The 24,629-nt window shown below is 41.4% G+C and overlaps 1 protein-coding gene across 2 annotated transcripts in view; it reads right to left on the bottom strand.

Annotated features, from left to right (window-relative positions):
* Positions 1-24,629, bottom strand: part of alpha-Cat (catenin alpha) — a 65,349-nt gene that overhangs the window by 30,219 nt on the left and 10,501 nt on the right. The window lies entirely within an intron of this gene.

The following is a 24,629-nucleotide window of genomic DNA, read 5'->3' as shown; positions in this document are numbered from 1 at the left end:
GACCCGGCTCCAAAATTTAATCGTTTCTTTCTTGGCCCATGGCCCACCCTTCCACCAAATTTCATTGAAATTCACTGAGAACTTTTGGAAATTTGTCTGGACAGGCAGACATACAAACATAGGTGAATACACAACCTCCTCCAACTTTATTGGCGAAGGCATTAATGAAACTGAAGTTCTTGAGCTAAAATACTCTTCAAGTTACATAAGCATATGTATCTACAGTATCTGAATACATAAAAATTAGTTACTGCTTGTACTGTACAATACTACACAGCTACCTGTAAATTATGCTCTTCTTGGCTCTATAAAGGCAAAAAACTTTGCTAAGAAAATACAGTACTAAAACAAAATGCCAACTGAGTAATGAATGGCGCTTTAACTAACCCCTTCACTATGATGAGTTTTTTATCTTATTTAAGTTATAACTAGATAACTATACTAGGGATTTTGTTCAGCAATGGATTTCAGAAGGTTGATGATAGTAAACTGCATGTCAGTGTTACACCCTACTGCCACCCTCATCAGCATCATTTGGTGAGAGCATCATAAATCTGGTGAGAGCATCATAAATCTGAGTGATGCAAGGCAGCATTCTATTGGAACCTCAGTCAACCAATGATACAGCCTTTGCAACTGCTATGAGAGATTTGAGTGATTCACGACAGAAGGATCAGTACAACAGCATATCCTGAAGATTACATACTGGTATTTAAAAAAAAATTAATCAGATCTTGCACCACTAATTCCATCAAGTCTCACTTTCTGAACCCAGCATAACTGAATCTCCCTCCCTCTCTCCCCCATACAGAAAGTTCTCTAGCTATATGAGTCAGTACTGATCCACTACAGCAATGAAGTGGCTGATAAATGTAAAAGACCCATACAGATCACCAGTGCAATTTTCTGTATTAAAGCTTCGTGTGTGTGTGTGTGTGTGTGTGTGTGTTTTCACTTCTGAAGCTCCCAAGAATTTTCTTTCCTCAACTAGATGTAAATATCAGTACTGAGCTAGTTATGCAGTATCAACTTCTTGCAGTACCATCATACAACCAGCAGCTAGCTACCTGATATTTCCTTTAGACATATATTGATGCAATAATAGTATTCTATCAACAGTTTGCACAGTTAACGGCTGACATTCGCTTCAGGTATACGCATGATATGAATTGGCCTGGCAGCACTAAACAGGGCAGAATTTCCCGTATATCAATAAATTATATCACCGGACTGAATAAGTTAAATGACTGGCCATTTAAAACTAGCAACTCCAACAGTGTTACCAGGCCATCACTTAACTTAGAAAAGACCGCTCATAAGAAATAATCTACATTAGCAACTTTACAGCAATGACACGTTTCACATTTTATCCCTGCTACCGTCAGACAATTTTATTCTGCTTCGTGCAGACAATTTGCAGTTAAGTGCCTTCAGTATCGCAAATCTATTATTATTTCGTCGATAACTACATTTTATTCCATTCCCTAATGGAATACTTTCTCTAGACAATATACATAATATTTATTACTTTACTAAGCTATATTTCCATATTAAGTTGCCGTCAGCTAAACTCTCCCTAACACTTTTTTTTTTTTTTTTTGCATGATACATGCATGTTCCCATGTATCTACGTTATCAATGCAATAGTCGTCGATGGTCAAGACTTTAAATATTAGTAATATATAAACGCATTACTAGGAGTAACATGGAAAACTGTTAAGGGTAAAATGCTACGCCTCTCACAATACACAACTTTCTATCGGACGATAATATACACATATATTGCTACAGAATATATCAGTAATTTCCTGGTGAGAAGGTACAAATCACTTCATTTGTGACCAACAAGGCAAGACTTCCTGTTGGTTCGAAAGAGTAAGGAACAATGAGAAAGAATATGGAACAATGGAGCTCCGGCGCCATGCCACCTGAGCGTGACGTAGCTTCCGTCTGACACACTTGACTCCACCCTCCCTCTCTGTCATGCACTCTCGTCACGTCAGGCAATTTCCCTCAACAGCATGTCAAGCAGTCTACTTTCATCATGTTATGAACTCTAATGTTCAAAACCATGTCATGTACTCATTAAAATCGTTATAACACGCACTTTCACTTCTTTTTAACAGTCCACTCAGACGTGTAAATATGAACGGGCTATTTCTATTTTGTGTGGAAAGTAGAGTGGCGATGATGGTGATGAATACTCGTAACAGCATAATCACGGAATTTAATGCTTCATAAAACGTCAGCCGGTAATAAGCTCCAACTCTGTGCTTTCTCTTTCGTGGTTTCCGGCTCCTACCCCAAAACCCACATCCCTCTCCTTTTTTTTTAGGTGGGTGGGATGGATGATGTCCAAGATTCACTTAACATCTTCAGCACGATGACGTCTTTCTGATTTCCCTATTCTTACCACCAGACGATTTTGTTAAGTCAAGGAGAGATCCAGGTAGTATCAGCAAAACAGTAGGCTAACTGGACGTAATCTCATTAGCTTCACATTTTCAGAACCAGATGCCTAGTTACATTTCTGTTACTGCCAGACGATTTTATTTGGCTTAGGGGAGGGTCTTTCACACAGATGGGGTGGAAGTACAAAGTCTCCACTGACTCCCTTCAATGCAATGACGCCCCTGTAACTGTGGTACATTCTTGTTGCCACTAAACACTATATATACTGAATGTATACGAACTGGCTCTATCTGGTAAGTATATATGGAACTACGGTATAAAACTTGATGACATTTTTTGGGCCTATCAGATGAAGCCAGGATTCCGTGGGCTTGAATGATGAGTGAAAGGAACCGTGGCCCATTGAATTTGGCAAACTTTGGCTGCCTTGACGCTGCTACTCCTCACCCCGCCCTGGGGTGGGAAAGGAGGTCCGGATGATTTTATATATATATATATATATATATATATATATATATATATATATATATATATATATATATATATATATATATATCGAAGTGAAGGAGTTACGGAGTGTCCTTGCAGCTACTCCTTTGTAACTGTGCATTGCTATTATACCTTAGTGCTCTCCAGTACGCCAAACATGTCTTCTTAACATGACGTACCGGTAGTTTGCATAACTTACAATAAAATATTAAAGAGGCATTCACAGAAATAACTGGTTAGAGAATGCATCTGAACTTACGAGGATACGCTACAGAGAATGCGAGGTGGATCAGATAACAGTAAGCCGATATGCACTACTAACAGCTGTACAATGTGGAGTACGTCACACCAAAGAGTGATGATGATATTGAGGTAAATATGCACAACAAATCGCTGAGGTAGAGGTGCTGTGAAGTCTCCAAAGCAAACGAGAAAACGGCGGTGTGGTCAGGATACTGCAAACTAAACATGAACAGCCGGAGGTGCAGCTTTATCAGTACAACAAATCAAACAGCGGTGGTGTGTGTGGTTATAGTGAAAAACTGTGAAACAAAAAACGGTAAAGCTTATTGCGAAACTAAAGAACGGTGATGGAAGGGTAGGTAGATTATACTGTTGCAGGTGTTGCGACAGGAGCAGACTAAGCTAGAACTGGTTTATATAACACATAACGGTACTGATGCAAGTGTCGTCGTGATGGTGCAAGTGATGATAATAACAAAAAAAAAAAGGCAGCTTATCAGAGAAACAGTAGTGATGAAGGAGCGATTAGGAAGGCCCGAGTGGTGCGACAGGAAGAGGCTGAACCAACTAAAGGTGCAGTTTATCAGTGAGTCACACAACCTAACTGCTGAGGTCACCCCCACAGACCACCACCCTTCCCCCCACCCTCACGTACCCTAGACACACCACCAGGGCAAGCCAGGGACACCACCACACACCCAGCCTCCCTACTCAATCACACTTAACTTCAATTCACTTTCTCTTTGGCAACACATTCTCAGGCAGGCACAGCAGGGGTGCACCATATCTCTGCACCCCCATTACCTCGCCTCACGTGACTTGATTAAAAGCCACTGACCCTCCTCAAGCACACTCAACCTAACTTAAAACCAAGGTGGACAACTGATCTATTTGGTACGGCTAACGCTAAATGATATTACTCGCTATCTATAAAGCTCTGGGGATCTTTTAGGGTTAATAAACTATTTAAATTAACCCTGAAACCGGGAGACGTTTATCTGTTTTGCTCTGGCTACTGAAAAAAAAAAAAAAAAAAAAACTCGCTACTGGAAAACTCCATGAGAAATGAGGGTCAACTTCTATTTACTTTCCATTCGGGAGCATAATCAGCCACACACTCTGGGGCGGTACTTCTTTTACACTCCATCACCTCCATTTACGTAGTCCCCCGCCCCCCCCACACACACCATCAGGGACACACACTCTCACCCACCGACCCTACTCACACTTCTGTTCGCTTTCTATTCTGGACTACTGTCACGCCCAATAATTCCTCCACACTAAGAGGTTCTAAAACAATGAAGCGATCTTTAAACTCTTATTTATTACTGATCAGCCTAGTTTAACATGAGTTCATTACGTTTTGGCATTGTATCGAAACGGAGTAAAGGTGAAAACAACTGCAACTCTACATACTGTATAATCCTAAAGGAATCTGACTATACTCTTCTAATCTTCTTACTCTAACTTGGCTTAAAATCACCTGTCTCCATCCCGTGTTGTACGAATAAATTAACACTAGGATATGCTGTTACTCATGATGATGTGCTATGGAAAGGATATACTGCCTTATTCTGTCGATGAGCTACGTGAAATAAGCTACAAAAGGACAAAAATCTGGACCAAGTTAATGTGAAAGAACTACAGTATAATAAAAGCAAGTAATCAGTCAAACGGCACACGTACAAGGTCATTTAACAACTCCACTAATAAAGCAATCCGGAATCAATAAAACGACACGCGCACAAATTCACACAACCTTTGCAACGTGTGAAAAGGATGAAGGGCGTGAGCGTGGTGGTATCACATCCTGGTAGCCCACTATCGAGTTATCAGGTGACCTCAGGCAACCCCCTCTCCAACTCCGACATTCCCCCATCATGACGTCACCGCTTACCACACTTCAAACCCACAAGTAGAGTTGGTAATTTATGCACCGTAGCTTCAATGAAATACAGTGCGTTTTAATTCTGTTTTCATTTCTTGGCCTCTAACTGCATAAACATTAACTTGAAAGCAATAAACATTCTTTACTGCAGAAAACAACACAGGTAACAATGGGTAACTGACGTAACTTCAATTAAATACCGATACCGAGTAGTAACACGTTTCTCTTGTGTTTAGGTTTGCTTCTTGTTACCCTTACCCCGCAGCAACATAAATATACAGATCTGAAAACAAGAAACACTCCCTGACGGGTATTCACACGAGCAGGGGTGTTAAATTTAGGTAAACCAACAGATGGATAATAGGTTATGCTCCTGTGTTTACGTTTACCTGCTGTTGGGGATGGCCTGTGCGTAAAAAGTAAAAACATACGCTTTTTACCCTAAACCATAACACGAGCACCAGTAGCTAACACAGGCAACTTGTGCTAATACGTTTTAATTTTGTTTCGGTTTGCCTATGATAACTCTTTGCCTGTACATTCGTCAATCTAAGTTCACCTAATGTCTCACCTCTTATACTTCTCCCTCTCCTCTGCTGCAAACACTCCTGAGAGAGGCTTGCTGTGTTTGCCTGCCCATACGAAATTCGCTGTTTGTTATGGTACGATGTGTCTTGAAAGAAAGTATAAAGTAGCGGATACACCCTTAAGCCTTAAAGTCAGAGATACATTTTTATAACTACGTGAGCGAAAGTGTAAGCAAACCATTAACTTATGATCGTCATTTATGGAACAGGTGTAATTGTAAGCTGTGACAGGCCTGCATCCCACTATACAAAATATCATATACGGTACTACAGAAAGGTCCGCCATGTCTATCATCAACACATGCGTTAGAATTATGATCAAACTTTCGGTGCTTAACCTCACCTCCACGCGATTAGCTCTGAAATACGGTCCTTGGTGTGAAGCAGACGCGGTGGTATAGCGGACGAAAACTTTAGTCCCTGAGTGTGCATTACTATAAACTCTGAAACCCATAAATATTCCCTACTACCCCGTACCGTAGCGCGAGTAGCGGCGATAAATTCAGGTAATTGTACTGAATTACCGGTATTTATCGATTTAATGTCTCTATACGTTTTCTTGTTGCTAGATACTTGGAAAAAAAAAATCTTACCGTCGACACCAAAAGTAGCGGTGATAGCTTAACCTTCTTGCTCTGGTATATTTTCTCATTTTTCTTGCAATCACCTGACGATTTTACTCAACTTAAGACAGACCTCTAGTAATGAAGGCGTTAAAGAAGGCTATATTTAACTCTACAGTTGAATAAAATCGTCTGAGGGTGGCTAAAAGAAAAAAAAAAAAAAATTGGAATATAGAGGTTAAGGTTGGTTACGGTAACTTTAATGGACTGTGTGCGTGTATGTTGTCAGCCTTATGGACATTAATAATAAACTTTGGGAGTAAACAATTTCAGTGCTAACGTAAACTCGTCCCATATCTAAAATAATATAATAATAATAATAATAATAATAAATCTTGATTCCCGTCTAAGAGATGGGGATCAGGAAAGTAATATAAACAAATAGCTACTACTTCTACTACTATTACTACTACTACGGTACTACTACAACTACAAAGGTTTTATGTATCAGATCATGTACTCCCTAAAAGCACCACTACCACCAACCAAAACAATAAAGACACTTCTAACGTAAAAACTTTGGAGGATAGGGACTGTGAGACTGTGCTGGCTAACAACGGGACCGTGACCACAGCTCTCACGCACTCCCCACCATCACCACACACCCTCTGTCTTCACCCTACACACCCACACCCTACTGCACACCCCACACACTAGATTCAACTCACATTACAGGTACATACTGCAAAATCACCACACATCGTCACATCACACTCTCATTACCAACACGAACAGTCATCTTGCACACCCGATCATCACCACTATAACATCCCTAACACACGCCCTCTCACCACCCACTAGCCCTACACACCTCAAGCACAGCACCCATCGCACCCTACACCCTACACCACCACACACCTTCACACTACACACCTAACAACCACCGACAGTCGTTCTGCACACGCTACGATCACCCACCGTCACATTCAACACCACCCACTACTAATCACCGTCACACTACACATTTTATTACCATCCACATTCGCCCTACACCCTATCATCCACACTTACACCCCTACGAACACCCCACCCGACATCCTACACACCCCACCACCGCCCATTAAAAAAAGGATCCTACATTTCCACTATTGACTCCGTTCCTTTCAGACACTGCCACACAAAAGGAAATTAACACCCCGATAACAAGTCCGGCGTTGGCATTAGCAGAGGAGGAAGTTTGGTGTATGTGTGTGTGTGTGTATGTGTGTGTGTGTGTGTGTGTGTGTGTGTGTGTGTGTGTGTGTGTGTGTAAAAACAGACTCCCGAACTAATACCAGCACTCTCCCCCCCCCCCAAAAAAAAAAAAAAAAAAAAAAAAAAAAAAAAAAAAAACGGCTGTCCAAACAATACAACACAGAACCCAGACCCAAGACGTGAACACCAAGATCCTGCGAGAAATAAAGGTGCGTGTCGCCTGCCCGTCCATCTTACCCTCGGAGGACCCAAACTTGCACCCGGGTCACACAAAGAGAGGGCCGGGTTATGAGGGGTGGCGTCGCAACCTTATTATTACGGCGCAAATACCGATGCACTTATCACGACATGCACGAAAATACGGCAGGTACGTCGGCACGGATTTCCTCTATACACGGCCAAAGTGCGTGAATGCCCATACATGACCTGAGCTTCGTATTAACTTTCTTCACCTTAATCCGTTCAGGCTGTGGTAGTCCTTATTATTATTATCATTATTATGATTATCATTACTACTACTACTAGTAGTAGTAGTAGTTACTGCCTTATACGGTTATCTTCTGACGAGTTATTTCATTTCAAGAATTCCCTCTCTAAACATATATATATATATATATATATATATATATATATATATATATAAACCCCTTCTAAACGAGGTCTGTCCTAAACGGAAAAAAATATCGTCGGGTGTTACTTAAAATACGAAACAAAATGAGTCCTCTGAGTGATGGGGACTAGTTCTATGTTAAATTGAATATATACAGTATGATTTTGATACTGACCAACACAGTATCCAAAGCTTATACAACTAAAATATGGCGAATATTTATGTGAAATACACGACCAAACAATATTCGCTTATACAGACCTGATTATCGCAAATATTGTTCTCAAGATACTTTACAAATACGAAGCCAGACTTTGCGTGTATGTGTATCGTTAGGAGGTGCTCAGAGTAGTCAACAGAAGCGTGATGGAATGATAAACACCGACTCAACTACTACATTGGCTACATTCTCTCCATTTCCAAACTCTTATTCAGGAAAGGAATGGCGTCTCGTAATGAATGGGTTAGGAACAAACACTATTATTTTTTGCAGTACAAAGACTTCTATTTTTAAGATACCTTATTTTTGCTGCCTCCAGCCTTGATTAAACTCCTCTATCGTATGAAATAGGGTTAACTTTAGCTCCGATAAGTTTATATTAGAATTCCCTCTTTATAACTCAATTTCCCAACACTGACACGGCTTTATACTTCAATGTACAGTATATTCTCTTATACTGCTTGCGTTTTATTGGCTCATAAATATCAGGTATACCTCACTTACAGTTTCTGTTCTGCGTTTTCCAGCCAAGTGGTTGAATTATAAACTTTACTGCGGTTGTTAAGTACCTTAAACATATTTTATTTACACAGGAATAATGGAATAAACCCAAATTCTCATATGGAAGAAGGGTTGAGATGAATTTATGTAGATTAAATTTCTTCCACGATTACTTAATATGACTGGTATATCATGGTAGTATGGTACCTTATGTAATCGTGTATCAAATTATTGTGAGCTTAACCTGACAAAGATCCGTAACCCCTTTCAACTCGACTGATGTGCGAGCGTAGGTAAACTGGAGGGCTGAACTGTCTAGTGATCAAGGACACTCGTTCCTAACTAAATGCTCATTGACTTTCACACAACCACGAAATTGTATTAAACTGTTGCAGTAGGCCAGTTCCATCAGATGAAAACAAATCCACCACAGCAATTCCAATACTGTACTTGGCTGGAAAACTAAAAAATACATGACCCTACTTCCCCCCCCCCCCTTATCTTGGCCCACATTTTCGTCCTTTTGCAGCTTAATTCACGTAGCTCACTGGCAGAAGAGGACAATACTACGGCTCTACATCTTTTACATAACGCTTCTTTGTGACTAGCATCCTTTTCTTAGCGTTAATCTCTCGTTACAACTCAACAATCAAGATACAGAAGGCAATTCTAGGCCAAATTTAATAAAAAAAAAAAGGGGGGGGGAAGGGGGAGGGGGACGTATACCTTATCTGAAATTTGAAGGTAAAACACACACACACACACACAATACCCACCTTTACGACGCTGGCAATTGAGCTATACCGTGATTCACAAAAGTTGGTGTTACGACAAGAAAGAGGGAAACAAATGCAAGGAAGTGTGTGGTAAAGAAGGCCTTATCTGTGAATTCAGTGAGGCTTTATCTTATCTACAGCCCTGGGGCGCTCAAGGGAATACTAGTTTCTCAGGGCCCTTACTCTCGAACATATTTACGATGGATTCTGTACCGTAAGGTAGATTTATTATTGTACAAAGAAGCAGGGACATAGAAAATGTCTGTTCTCTTCTTTCTCTGTCCTTGCAGCGGGACTGAATGGGCTATGGCAAGTTTCCTCTCAACTAAGATATATTTTTGGAGAGCGAAAGGCATGGAAGGATTCTAACTGTGCTTCTTACACCGACAAATCTAAGTTACCACATGAAAAAGATCGCAAATGCATATAGGCTAAGTATATATCCCATCCATTTTTAAATCGCAGTATATTCAAACGGTACTTTACCACGGGAGGGTTTTATGAGCAAACTTAAAAACAACTCCCTCTCATAACTAACCCGGATCTCTTTCAGTAGGAGGAACATGGAAGGGGAGTGCTGATTCTTCCCACAGTCTCTTGTTCCTACCGTAAAAATACATCTTAGGTTACGAGAAGAAAACAATCATAAACCTTCTCTCTCTCTCTCTCTCTCTCTCTCTCTCTCTTTTAGGAGTGTAAAAATTTCTCCAGCATAACTCTTCGTAAACCTCTCTCTCTCTCTTTCTTTCTCTCTCAGGAAGGAGTGCAAAAGCTTTCCCTGCACACCTCGTTTTCTTCCTGCACATAAAATTCTGAGTTTTGAGAGGGAACAAGTGGCTAAGTTGTTTGTTAAGCTTAAATCACGTTCTTTTTTTTAGAGGTCTGGATGATGATGATGATGATGATGATGATGTAAAGCTCCTCTTCGATTTGGCTGGGTTTGTTGCAGGGACGTCCCAGTCAGTGTTATCAATGTCTATTCTGCATCATTTACTTCCTACTCCCACTGCCGCACCCACACCAGCAGACCGAGCCGTGCCCAGAACACTTACGATACGCCAAATGAAAAATTCTTGTGGAGTGCTATTTACAGACCACCCGATACTAGCAAATCTAATCCCTCTAATTAAAAAACACTTTCCTATGTCCACAAAATCGTCTGGAAATAGCATCAAAAATCGTCCTGAAGGTGTGTATAAAAAGGAGTGGTGTGTGGTGGGAGGAGGGGTGGTTACCGAGGAGACGGGAATACCTCAAGTTATTTTTATCGAAGTCAACCCTCAAAAGGACGCAGCGTCAAGAAATAAATAGCTCTATACATACGTCACGTTGTTCCACTGATTTATTACGGTATTATTATTATTATTATTATTATTATTATTATTATTAACGGTATTTACTTACTATATTACGGTAATAATGGAAGCTTTACTGCCCAATGCCCAGCTAAGCCAATAATAACACTGGGCAACGTGAGACTGGGACTGCCTCAGACAGGACCAAGTTGAATACAAACATCACTTAAAACAATAACTATAAAGCAACAGTAAACATGGAAATACAGCCTACAATATACCACACAGAAATTATGGGGCGCACGAAAGACGATCATATACGATACGAGAAATGACCAGGAACGTTTCTGATAGGACTAACCAAGGCCTAAAGGGACTAACTTCACTGTAGGATTTAACTATATGAAGCCATCGTAATACACAAATACACCCGGTAGAGTGAAAAATAATTGAATAAATAAATATATAAGAGGATATAGTTAAAAGGGACAGGGCTTCAGCGGTAAGGGTTTCTGGGCACAACACTTACGTTTATTATGCAACTACAATACGTATGGACATAACCACAATACACAGGAAAATATAAAACTCAGAGAATGACTGGGGACGCTTCTCACATAGCGCTTGAGTATAATGTGTAGCCAGAGTTAGTATGGAGACAGCCTACCGGTACAATACGATGGGAAATTCAATGGTGCAGGGAATATGAAGAGGGGAATAACACGCCTAACACCCATAAACCTACGTAATGCTTCTCGGAAAACAGAAAATCATACAGGAGGAAATGTAAAAAAGGACATAGCAGTAGAAATATCAGTAAACGTAAATAAAGGTTCCCCAATGAACAGAAAATCACACAGTGGAAGAAACAAGACGTATTAACATCCAAAACACCCGTAAAAAAATAAGCATGCAAAATACCCGTAAATCTAAGTCAAGCTCTCCAATAAACAGTAAATCATAGGGTGCTGTAAATGTGAAAAAGAACATAACACCAGAAATAGCCGTAAATATAAGTAGGGTAAAGTTCCCCAGCCACGAAACGGAGACTTCAGAAATACGACGGAGAAAATAAACCTGTGTGGCAGCTATTACGGGACGGGGAGCAAGGGAGGGGAGAGACGATGACGGGAGAGAGAGAAGGGGGGAGGGAGGAAAGGAGGGAGAAGGAGAAAGGGAGGACTGGAGGGAGGAGAAAGGGAGGAAAGGAGAAAGGGAGGAAAAAAGGGAGAAGGAGAGAAGGGGGAAAGGAAAAAGGGAGGAAAGAAGGGAGGAGGAGCGACGGTCGGAGGAGGAAAAACATGGAATGGGAGGAAGGAAGGGAGGATAAATGGGAAAAATGGTTGGGTGGGTACTTGGAAAGAGGAAGTGTGAAAGAGAAAAAGAATAACATTAGTGTGTGTGTGTGTGTGTGTGTGTGTGTGTGTGTGTGTGTGTGAGAGAGAGAGAGAGAGAGAGAGAGAGAGAGAGAGAGAGTTGCGTGTATAGGAGCGCTGGAGGGGACCATAAGCCTAGTGGGGCTGTGAGTATTGCCATCGAGGGAAGGTGGGAGAGAGGGAGGGCAGCCACTTCTCCCCCTAAGGAATCGATTTTCCGAACACATACAGTACACACCACCAACCACCTACACATATACGCTACACACCACTAACTACACCAACACTACCCACACCACTAACCACACAAACGCTACCCACATCACTAACCACCCACACTTATGATCTTCTGCTTAAACGTATAACTGCAACGTGGAATACAAGGTCCTTAATTGTGACGATAATTTCCGAAGCAAGTGAGCCTGATGGTATGTGTTAAGCTTTCCTATATTGTTGCTGACTGCACTCTGTAACGAGGGATGCAGGCTAACCAGACCTACTAAGACGTTCCAGTAATGACAACTGATAACTAGGGGTTTGCAATCTACTTTCCGATTTATAGGTTAAGCATAGACTATGGTATTAATAATATTTAGAGTCTTCAAACCACGAACCACCCAGCACTTACGGTATTTTTTTTTTTTTTTACTGTACTCTTTTTACTCTAACCTGGCCCAAAATTGGCATCAGTCCATCTTGAATGCTCGGTTATAACACTAGAATATGGCGCTAGTCACGAGGAAGCGCAATGGAAAGGATCCAGTCACTTTCCTACCATCAAGTAGCTAACGTTAATGCAGCTGCAAAAGGGCGAAAATCTGTGCCACGTTAAGGTAAAAGACTTAGAACAGACATCTACTGAAGAAGCATACTAAAATTATGAATACGGTATGCAATGTGGCGTAAATCACACAATGTAGTTTCACTATACAAACCACAACCCAAATTGGGAATGAGTTTTGCTTCATTCTTTAACTATAGCGTAATAAATAAATACATAAGACAAATAAATAAATAAATAAAAAGATACCGGTAACTAAATAAATAACATCGTTTCCAAAATACAGATGTCTACATATCGGTACATAGTTCAACATATGCTTATACACGGGACTAACTTAAGATGATGACGATAAATACCGTAATCATTTTTCTTGTTGGCGTCTACGTCAGTGTTTATTCAATTTGGCGTCTATTGCATATTCAACTTAGGAGATAAAAATCCAAACCAGGCAGAACAATATACTGTACACTAAAGATCCTCCTCTCCCTTACCCCAAATCCGATTGATCACTGCCCGGGAAAATCAACGTAAGCCATCCTCTTTAATTCGTCAATAATGCGCCCGCTTACCCAGTTTTACTTGGTACTTTAATACAAAAACATTCCAATTTCTTTTCTACCTGTATTAACCTAGATTTTTTTAATAGGGAAAAATATCGAGCTTAAAATTCGTATTGTAATAGCTGTTCCTTTTACCCCCTTGAAACTGGTGACATTATTATTATTATTATTATTTTAAGCTTGCTACTCCCAGGCGACTTTATTCAGGAGACATTCTGAATTAGTTATATGAACAGCATCCTCCATTTACCCCTAACTACAAGATATATTCCCTAAACTGGAATAAAAAAAAAAACTCGATATAGCATGAATAAAGCAGAAAAAAACACGTCCCAGGATGCATGGGATAAAAGAACACAAACACGGAAAGAAGAAAGAAGTCAACCAGACATGAATACAAAAATAATCATGTACTAATATTCCTCTCAATTAAACTTTATTTTTGTATTCTAACTAACCAAAAACAGTAGAGAGACTGAGATGGCATTCATAACTCATTCCAACACATATAAGGATCCTAAACATTACCTGTAACTATTCTCAATGGCTAATATCGGTAGAAATGCAACAGGCTGAGAGAGAGAGAGAGAGAGAGAGAGAGAGAGAGAGAGAGAGAGAGAGAGAGAGAGAGAGAGAGAGAGAGAGAGAGAGAGAGAGTAAAGGGTGTTGCAAGTGTTGACTAAAAGGGACAGATGGTTAAATGCAAAGGACCCTGGCAGCATCTCACGAGAGGGTGCTTCAACTACAAATGGATGGGAAGAAATTTATAACTACAAAGGGAAAGGGGGAAACCAGACTGCTGTGGGTGCAACGGGTCGCTGGAACCATATTTATCGGGGGTTGTTGCAGCTGTACGATAAAGGGACAGGCAGAGTTATAATTATAAAGGGGGATGGGTATGGGAAACGTGGAGGTGCAAAGGGAGAGGGGGGGGGTGAGGTGCAAAGGGCCGATAGTAAGGCATTGTTTTAGAGAAGCTTGTCTGAGAAAAGGAAAGTTAGATTTACAAAGGGAGGGGAAAGGAGAGAGCCGTAGATTCGAAACGGAGGAAAGAAACAGTTAAAGGAAGGGGTGGGAAAAGGGGTAGGTAAGAAAGGGCAGAAAACTACAAGTATGATACAAAGTGACGATGTAAGTAAACTGATGAAGGCGCAATAAAGGAGGAAACTTGAAAAAACAAAGAGAAGTACAGAAAGAACCACAAATAAAGGAAGAATGGAGTGAGCAGCTGTAGATGTAAAGGCAGGAGACAGTATAAAGATTGCAAAGGGAAGTACAGGGTTACAAGCAAGGTACAAAACGTGAAGGTGCGTGAATTGCTGTATTTTTAAAATAGGGGGGAGGGACACCTGAACAAGGGAATGCTGTCCATACAAAGGGAGTTATAAGCATGGTACAAAGGGAGTAGAGGTGAACTACTGTAGGTGTAAATGGGGAAGTGGATGGGGAGCACTCTATAAAACAAAGGGAAATTCAGAAAGTTCCAAGCAGGGTACAAAGGGAGAGAGTGAACTGCTGTAGTCTGCGTGTGGGAGGAGGAGAGTGTTGAAAGTGCAAAAGGGAAGGCAGCAGCAGCACCAACTCTGCGGGGGATGTGCTCGGCTATTGGACTTCGCCTCCCCTTCCCTACCAGATCGATGACGAATGGCGAGAGGAGGAGGAGGAGGAGGAGGAGGAGGAGTGTGTGTGTGTGTGTGTGTGTGTGTGTGTGTGTGTGTGTGTGTGTGTGTGTGTGTGTGTGTGTGTGTGTGTGTGTGTGTGTGTGTGTGTGTGTGTGTGTGTGTTCATTCCCACAAGAAATAAAGATTTATATTTTAACTCCTCTACTATTTTCCAAGCTAGACAATACAGCTATTTACCCTCAGATAATGTAAGGGACGAGGACTACAGAGCAACCAACCTGCATATTACCGATGCATGATTAGTGTTTCCTAATTTCATCAACGCTGTCGATCTTGTGTTGTCGTAGTTACACCTCATAGAACATCAACTACCAGACACGTAAAACTAGTTATTAAGAACCATATGAAACGGAAGCCTATTTGTCTCTACTGTACTTAGTCTACAGGTTCTGGACTGTCTGTTAATTTCAGCTCTTGCAATTTCTAACAGCGGGAAATGTTAAAGCAAAAACTGAAATTAATAACACAAAAACATCACTGAAGCATGTTTCAAGAAATTCATTAATAAGAAAAGTCTCGGGAGGCATATTAGCTGATTACAACGAACTGACTTTGCAGTATTTATTTCTGTTACCTCCAGACGATTCTATTCAGCTTTTGGGGGAAGTTACCAATAAAGGGTTTAACGAAGACCATTTCTACCCACCAGTTCGAAAACGACTACAACACCAGACAACGTAAAAGTACAGACTGGCTGATCACGATACTTATCAGTGAAGCATGTTTCCCTAAAATCACCTGCGTTATCGGTCTTGCCTCGTCTCTGTGGGTCTGTTTCGCTCACTGGCTGCCTACTTTTTCCATTCACCCCAACTTGTAACTTTGTCTCTCCAACTTGTTATCAGCCACAGTTCTGTTTATCTCTCCGTCTCCAGTCTCTCTCTCTCTCTCTCTCTCTCTCTCTCTCTCCTGTGCAGTGGTCTCGACAAATGAACATCCGGGTGATAAGTTCCTATTCAGTAAAATATAAATAAATAAATAAATAAAAAAACCCACAACACACCATTCTCTTAAATACTTCAGCACCTTAACGACCTCCATCTCGTTCTCCCTCTCCTTCTCCCAACCACCTCACTCTCATACACTAACATTTTTGCTACACGTTTTCACATATAACACATTTAGCTTAGTTGGCCCTTCCGTCTGGTTTTCAGCGGTGCAGTGAGTATATCTTTTACAATTTAATCTTGTCAAATCCGCACAAAATATTCTCTCCATTTCTCCCCTTATTTCCTGGTTTTATTTTCAGCAGGGAGAATGTGTGAATTAAGGTCATTTTTAATACCAAGTTACCGTTCTACCCAAGGCACCATACACTACATACAGCCTCGTATACTTAAATCTTCAAATGAAAAAAAATCGCCTGCTGGCAAACGGAAGAGGAAAATATGCAGTTAACAGATTCATATAAACAAAAGCAGTTATTCAATTCCAAAAATCCGGTGATATCACTTTTACTGTTGCTCCTACCCGACGACTGGATTCAATTTAAGAATGTCCCCTTGTACTGAATGGGTTTATTAAGGCCAGTGCAAATCCTCAGTTCAAAAGCCTGACACTAAAAAAAAAAAAAAAAAAAAAAAAAAAAAAAAAAAAAAAGAGTCCGAAGATAGCATAAATGAAGTGAAAATAGGGTCCCCGGGCTCAATAGGTGAAATCTTAAAACTAACTTCATTACTGTAGGTAGGGACAATTTAATATACCGTATACCCTTTCTCCTGCGGGAAAGGCTAGGCTGTGCCGGTATATACTTATAAATTGGTAGTTTACGCACACCTGTCGTAATCTCCCATGAGGGTGTATGAAAATGAGATGGTGGGGAGAAAGAGGAGAGGTAAGGTAGGTAAAAAGGGAGGTTCGATAGCGAGAAGTTGCGGTAGGTAAAATGGGAAGTTTGGTGGGATGAAAGGGAGGTTTGGTAGGAAGAAAGGGAGGTACGGTAGGGAGAAAGGGAGGTAGAGTAACAGTAAAGAGGAAGATACGGTAGGGAGAAAGGAAGGTAAGGTAGGGAGACAGGGAGGTACAGCAGAGAGTACTGGATGCTCGGTTTGGAGAAAGGCAGGTACGGTAAGTAGAAAGTGAGTTACGGTAGGGACGATGGAAGGTACCAAGGAAGAAAAGGGAGAAAGGGAGGTGCAGTACGGTAAGGACGAAGGAAGGTACGATGGAAGAAAGGGAAGAACGAGAGGTACGTACGGTAGGGACGCAGGAAGGCACGAAGGAAGAAAGGGAGAAACTAATGGAAGAAAGGGGAGAAAGGGAGGTACGATGGGGAGAAAGGAGGCAGGGTAGGTAGGTGGTGGTGGTGGAACAAGACAATGCAGTACTGGAGTGGGGCTAACTTCCCCCGTCTCTTGTTCTACCTATACACTGAAATCTGCGTTACAAGATGGAGCTGAGCATAAACATGAGTATCCCACTCTTGGTATGGCCAACAGGGTCGGTGGCGAAAGGTGGGAAGGGGAGGGGGTCGTTGCTGAGTAGGTACAAACAAGCCACAGTATCATTTCGTATGTCACCCCTCACAGGAAGCACCGAAAGCAAACAGATAATGCCAGGTAGACAAAATACAACCTCGACTACAGAAGACGGACGAAGGTTGCTTTCACTTGTCTCTCTCCTCCAGATGACAAACTGAATTTTTTTTTTTTCGACTGACGGAACTGGGCAACTGGGCCATTCCCACAACTTGAATTCTAAGTCGTGGCTGCATAATAATAATAATAATAATAATAATAATAATAATAATAATACATAGGTACAAAAAATCGTAATAAAAGCTGGAATTGAAATCGGCTCGCGTAAATTTATTCACGAAAAGGCAACGTTGCACTATTCCATAAAAAATAAAAAAAAGTCGACTGTGGTGTGTGAGGTGGGGGGGGGGGTGCTTAAAGGTGCAGTGAGGTTAGGTTAGCAGACACCCCTCCACCACCACCACCACCCCACCTGCAATCCCTTCAACACTGCAACGCTGGGACCCGAACACAGGGAACGTGAGGTGGCACAATTTTGACATTCACAACAGGATAGCCGAACGATTAATTGCCTGGGAACGTACGCTGCTTCAGTCTTACGTTCATGCTAATCGCCATATCGGTTGGGAACGTAGGCTGCTTTACTCTTGCGTTCATGCTAATCGCCATATCGGTTGGGAACGTAGGCTGCTTCACTCTTGCGTTCATGCTAATCGCCATATCGGTTGGGAACGTAGGCTGCTTCACTCTTGCGTTCATGCTAATCGCCATATCGGTTGGGAACGTAGGCTGCTTCACTCTTGCGTTCATGCTAATCGCCATATCGGCTGGGAACGTAGGCTGCTTCACTCTTGCGTTCATGCTAATCGCCATATCGGTTGGGTACGTACGCTGCTTCAGTCTTACGTTCATGCTGATCGCCATCTTGGTTGACTGCAGGATAGGATGCCATCATTTTTTTTAAACACCAGACGATTTTATTCAGTTCAGAGCAACCCCAGTCCAATAAAGGGAAACTGCATTATATAGTAAACATATCTTGACCATAATGATACAATAACACCACGATTAACTGCAAGGGAACTTAAGCTGCAAGAATCCTACGTAAACAAATTGATAACTGAACGCTTACCTGCTTGCTACTACAATCCTACATCCACAATACAACAGTCGAACATATAACTGCAAGGGAATGTAAACTGCTACAATACTACATTCACAATAAGACAGACAAAAAGCTTTCGAAAATGTATACCTTAATTTAGCGGCAACCAATAGCAATAAGATAATATAAGGCGACAAAAACTAAACTGCCACTGTCTTTCGTCTTCACAGTGTTTTTTACCCTTTCACCTCGCAATGTCCCTCCCAAGTCCTCATTAATCCAACTGCCTTTTTCCTGCTGTCACCATACGACCTTACTCAGATCTTGAATTTGGCTCTCTCTTGTGCTTTGTTTTTCTCTTGGAGGGAACTGTTATTGCGGGCTCATGGCCTTTGGTTCCTTCTTCCTCGCATTAAAAAAAAAAAAAAATATGCAGGACTTCTGTTAGTGAAGGTGTTGATGAAGGTTATACGGTACTCAATTCGTCCGGTTCAAAAAATCTAAGCTGGAGGAAATCGTCAGAAGTTGAGAAAAAAATAAAAACCGTGTCTTCCAGCTGAACGGGTTAATAAAATCGTCTGTCGGAAGCAACACTTCAACAGGCCATCGTGTCTTTTTGGCTATCTTTCATAAACCTGGACCATGGCATCGATAAGCTGACTGAGAGCAACGCGTGCTTAGCTTACATTCTTCTTCCTGTTTGGCAAAAGAAAAAATAATCAGTGGCGTGGAATGTGAAAGAGAACAGTCCAACGTTACAATATCTATACAACCACACCGGATGAGAGAAAAAAAGTCCTCTACCTATACCAAATACACCTATCACAGTATAAAAGGGATGTCTATAGTGTTACAGGTTACCGGTATGTCTATTCATATAAAATTTTCAAGTCAGGTTACTGTAACAAAAAAAAAAAAAATAAAATAAAATGGTGACTGTGGTGATAGATAACACATTTCCTACGCACTCTACCTGTGGCTCAACACACCTACAGTACCAAAAAGCATATAATTCACTCCAAAACTACGAAAATTTTGTTATATCTACGGTACATGTTAAAAAAAAAAAGGCATAAACCCTAAAAATGGAAAAGGCAATCAATGAAAACAAGGAAAAAATATAATGCTTGGGGTAAAAAAAAAAAAAAAAAAAAAAGCTCAGAGGAGGATATGAAGAGGAGTAAAACTTAAATAACCTCTCTAAACTTAAACAAGAGAAAACAGTAAGAAATGGAAATAAATGGGTGGGATAATACCTAAAGATGAAAAGTAATACGGGGAAATAGCAATGAAATAAAATATGACGGGGGGGAAGGAGGGACAAAATAGTAAACTAAATATTCCCAACGAAATATATCCAACATATCCAAAACCCTTTCCAGGACCACCATCCCCACCACCACCTCCGCTGCCCGGATGATCGATTCTCTGTACCCAGCTTCCGGGAACTCTATTAACCTCGTTCCAATTACGGTGGAGGTGCGTGCCGGCACGCAAGCGACACGGAGGAGGAGCATCAGTCACGGCAAAACAAAAAGGTAATTAAAAAAAAGAAAAATGAAAACAGAAACTGGAGATTTTGCTAATTGTTCAACTCCTCCGTTACAAGGGTTCTCTCCTAAGCCGAATGAAATCGTTTGGTCCAGTCTGGTCTACGCGACAATGGTATACCGGTAATCATACTAAAGGGGATAACATACAGTGTTTTTACCCTCTATCATATTCTTCAACACCTGTTCTTAAAGCTTTGTGAATTTCACTCAAGAAAAAAAAAAAAAGTGGGGAAGGGAGAGGCGATATGTCTACAGCAAGGTAAAGGTTTATGGGTACAGTATACGGTACCGCATATGGCACCAATAATTCTACCACTGTAAATTTTGGGTCACTGAATGAAAGGACTTCAGTCAGTTGAATGCATCATCCAGTGTCTGCTAATAAGGCTAATTTACTTGCGTTCACAGCAAGGAAAGAATGTTGGGTATTGAAATACCGAAAGCAGTGTCATAAAAACACTTTAAAGGGACAAACATATAATGAGACAATGTTTACTGTTGGCGAGTTTCGCCAAAATATATCGTACTGATATATTCTTACTCGAAAAAGCTAGCTTGAGCGAAACTGAAAATATACATGTTCTCAAAACTGTTTTCGTAAACACAGGAGCTGAATTTTTTCATTTACAAATTTGCATCATGTTAACTGACGAAAATGCAATCTCTCACACTAAAATGGTGGAGTCCCGTAAGTATTAAAGAACTACACCACTTCGCAATAACTGACGAAAAAAAAAAGGGGGGGGGGGAAATACAATAAAAAAAAAAAATCCACCCTAAAGGATAAAATATTTGTGCAAAAATCTGTTCAACTTGAAATCGGAGTATTGTTTACAATGTTAAAGAAATCGAGGGAGAAAACGAAACTTAAAAAAAAAGCAATATGATAATCTAAACAAATAACAATCAAATATAATGCAATTTTAACTACTCAAATACGAAAAAACATAAACACTACATACCAAGGCAGCACACATTAGACAAATAGTTAGGGCAGGTAATCACTCATAATCGTCGAAAAAAAAAGAAAAAAAAAAAAGGAAAAAAGGGACAACCTCAATATGCCGAACTTAACCTCTTCAATAAGGTGACGTACTTATAGATTTATTATTGCCAACTCAAGACGAATTTATGTCTGAAGAGAATACCTTGTGGTACCTAAGAAGGCTTTATCTAACACCTTCAGCACCTCGAAAAGCGTATCCGAAGTAGAATGAAAATCGTCAAAAGGCAGAAAGAACAATATAGTAGCTACGTCCCTGATTTGAAAGGCTTTTACGCTGACACAGGTAAATCGACAACAAGGAAGAAATTTCGTAAAATGAAAATCTCCAAATAATCTTTACTGCGGAATAAAGTGAGAAAAAAATATAAAAGCTGCAAACAATCGCAAATGAAAACAGGCAGCGACGAATACATAGCTGTTTTTTTTTTTTTTAATTTGAATAAACAACGTCATCAAAAGAAACTCAAAACATTAAAAACAAAACTCCACGTCATCAACAAAGGATAAATGAAAATGAGCAGGAAAAACAATCCTCGAAACGTGAATACCGGCAGCATTAAGGAGAAGGAAATTCTTTCAAACGCTATAAAAGAAAAGAAAATAAAAGCCTAAATTCAAAGTTCCAAACAAAGGCAAAAGAAAAACGAACGAGGCGGAAGAAGTCTGAATTGCAATCTCAAACACTAAAGAAAAGAAGTAGGCTATGTGAAAAGGAACCTCTTAAACTTCCAAGAGCCTGACAATAGCGAAAGGAAAATGAGCAAGAAGGAAGAAACTCTCACAAAAAGAGCCAGAGAGCTTTGAAGACGAGAGGCGGGGATGACGGTGGGGTGAGGATGGTGGTGAGAGTGGGGGTGAGGATGGGGGTGGGGGGGGATCTGTTTGGCGCTTGAGTGAAGCTGGCTCAGCTCTCTGGACTGTCTTGTGTGATCGTGAAGAAGAAGCTGGCTGCGTGAAAAAAGTAAGGGGGAGTGAGAGTGAGGAGAGAGCAAGAGGTGAGAAGGTGAGACGGGTTAAGGTAACGTGAATATAATACGGATGCAAAGAGGACGAAAAGATGAAGATGAGAGAGGGAGGGGAGGGAAGGAGAGTGAAAAGAAAGAGGGGGGTATAGAGTCAGGGGGTAAGAGCAATGGAAATGTAAGAGGGAGGGAGAGGAATGGAGAGATGAGACGGTATGAAAGAGGAAAAGTGAGGGGGAGGGAGAGAAAAACTGAGAGGGAGGGAGGAAGGAATGGGTACGGTGCTTTGACAAGAGGCGGGGATGGAGAGGTTGGGGGGGGGGAGGCTGATGTGCTCCTGAGTGGCCAATATGAGAGGTAAAGGGGGCTTGAGTGGAAAAAGCGAGACAGGAGAGTGATGGTTGAATGAGGAAAAAGAAGGAAGGCATGTAGAGAAGGAGAAGAGAGGGAACGAGAGAGAAGGGGTGTACAGAAAATGGGAAGGGTGGGGAGAAGGGATGAGATAAGGAGAAAATGAGAGGGAGGGAAGGGAAAAAAAAAAAAAAAAAGAGAGAGAAAATGCACCAGAGGAACAGACGGCAGGAAGAAAATGAGAGGGAGGGAAAGGAGAGGCGAGGAAAGAGAGAGGAGGATAGGAAGGAAATGAATGTGAAGGGAAGGTGGAGAGAGGGTGAGAACAACGGTGAAAAAAAAAAAAAGAGGAAAGAGTGAGAGTGTAAAACTGTGAGCGGGAGGGAAAGGACAAGTGTGAAAGAGATGTAAGAGAGAGTGGGAGTGTAGGAATGTGAGAGGGAGAGAGAATGGAGTACCGGCAGACAATGGGGGAAGGTCAGGGAAAGTGAGAAATGAATAAGGAATGAGAGTGAGTGGGGGAGTAAGAAGGAGAGTGAGAGGGACGGAGTGAGCGACAGCAACAGTGAGAAGAGCGAAATGGAGAAATAACAAAAGGAATGGAGAGGATCGGGTATGTGAGGGTCGAGAGAGAGAAGGGAGGAGAGGAAAGGGGAGTGGGGAGAACAAGAATGGAATCTGGAAGGCGGAGGGGAAGGTGAAAGGAGACAGAAGCAACTGAGGGAATGAGGGAAGGAAGGGAGAGGTGAGAAATGGGGGAAAGGGAAGAGAGGAGTAGAGACAGTAATTTGAAAGGATGATAGGGAAAGTAAGCAGGGAATCTATAAAAAAAAAAAAAATGCTTAAAAGAGGAGATCAGAGTGAAAGGCAAGGACGGGAGGGAGAGAACTAAAAAGGGCAATGGGTGAATGTCAAACGGCCAGGAGAGAGCAGGAAGAGAGGAGAGGTGGGGAGCAAGGAGATGGAAGAGAAAAAAAATGGACGATTGTTGAAAGTGAAGGACAGGAAGACGATAAGGAAATGACAGGAGTGAGAAGGACGATAAGGAAATGAATGGAAGAGGCAGGAGGAAGATAAGGAAATGAGTGGAGGAAGGGGTGGGTGAGAAGAGGAGGTGGAGGAGGTAGGTGTGACGAGGAGGAGGGTGCTAAAGAAAAGCGGATAGAAGAGGGATGGAATAAAAGAAGAAATGAGTAACAGTTGGGGGCGGGTGTGCTAATAAATAAATAAATAACCAAATAATTTTTCGGAAGAGAGTGGAAGGGAGGACTAAACGTGTTCATAACGACAGGAATTAGAGGAAACGAGAGGAAGAAGGTGAGTGAGAAGAAGCAAATGAGTGACACGACGGTGGAAAAAAAAAAAAATGACGAGGGGGGGGGGAGGAACGTCAAGGTAGGAAAGGAAGAAAAGAGAAAGACAGGAGGTCGACAGAATATAAGAATAAGAATGGGTAGGAGGAGACGAAAAGGGGGTGACGAGAGAGAGAGAGAGAGAGAGAGAGAGAGAATGTGAGGCGTGAAAGCAGCGTGGCGACAGGGAAATAAAAGGGAAAAAAGGAAGGAAGTGGACAAGGACAAACCCAAGGAGAGTGAAAGGGGGATCGGAGTGAGAAGAGACAGGCGGGGAGGGAAGAGAGGGGACGAATGCAGTGTGAGAGAAGACTGTGATGGAAAGCGAGGATGAGGGGAATGAAGAAAAGGATAACATGGAGGCTATGTGAAAAAAGGTATGGGGTGATGAGAGAGAGAGAGAGAGAGAGAGAGAGAGAGAGGAGGGTGGTGGGGAGGGGGGGAAGAAGGTAAGGCGGAAAGAGCGTTAAAAAGGGCAAGGGTTAAGTGAAGAATGAGGACGGAAAGTAGGAAGAGAAAAGTGAGGGGAAGACAAGGCTGACAAAAGAGGGAGAGAGGAAGAGGAAACACCCGGGAAAGTGAA

The sequence above is a fragment of the Coenobita brevimanus genome, chromosome 100, assembly GCF_032717465.1.
Source record: "Coenobita brevimanus isolate Jiangsu-jjx chromosome 100, ASM3271746v2, whole genome shotgun sequence".
Classification (NCBI taxonomy): domain Eukaryota; kingdom Metazoa; phylum Arthropoda; class Malacostraca; order Decapoda; family Coenobitidae; genus Coenobita; species Coenobita brevimanus.
The sequence above is the reverse complement of the archived record's forward strand: the minus strand, read 5'-3'. Positions and strand labels throughout refer to the sequence as shown.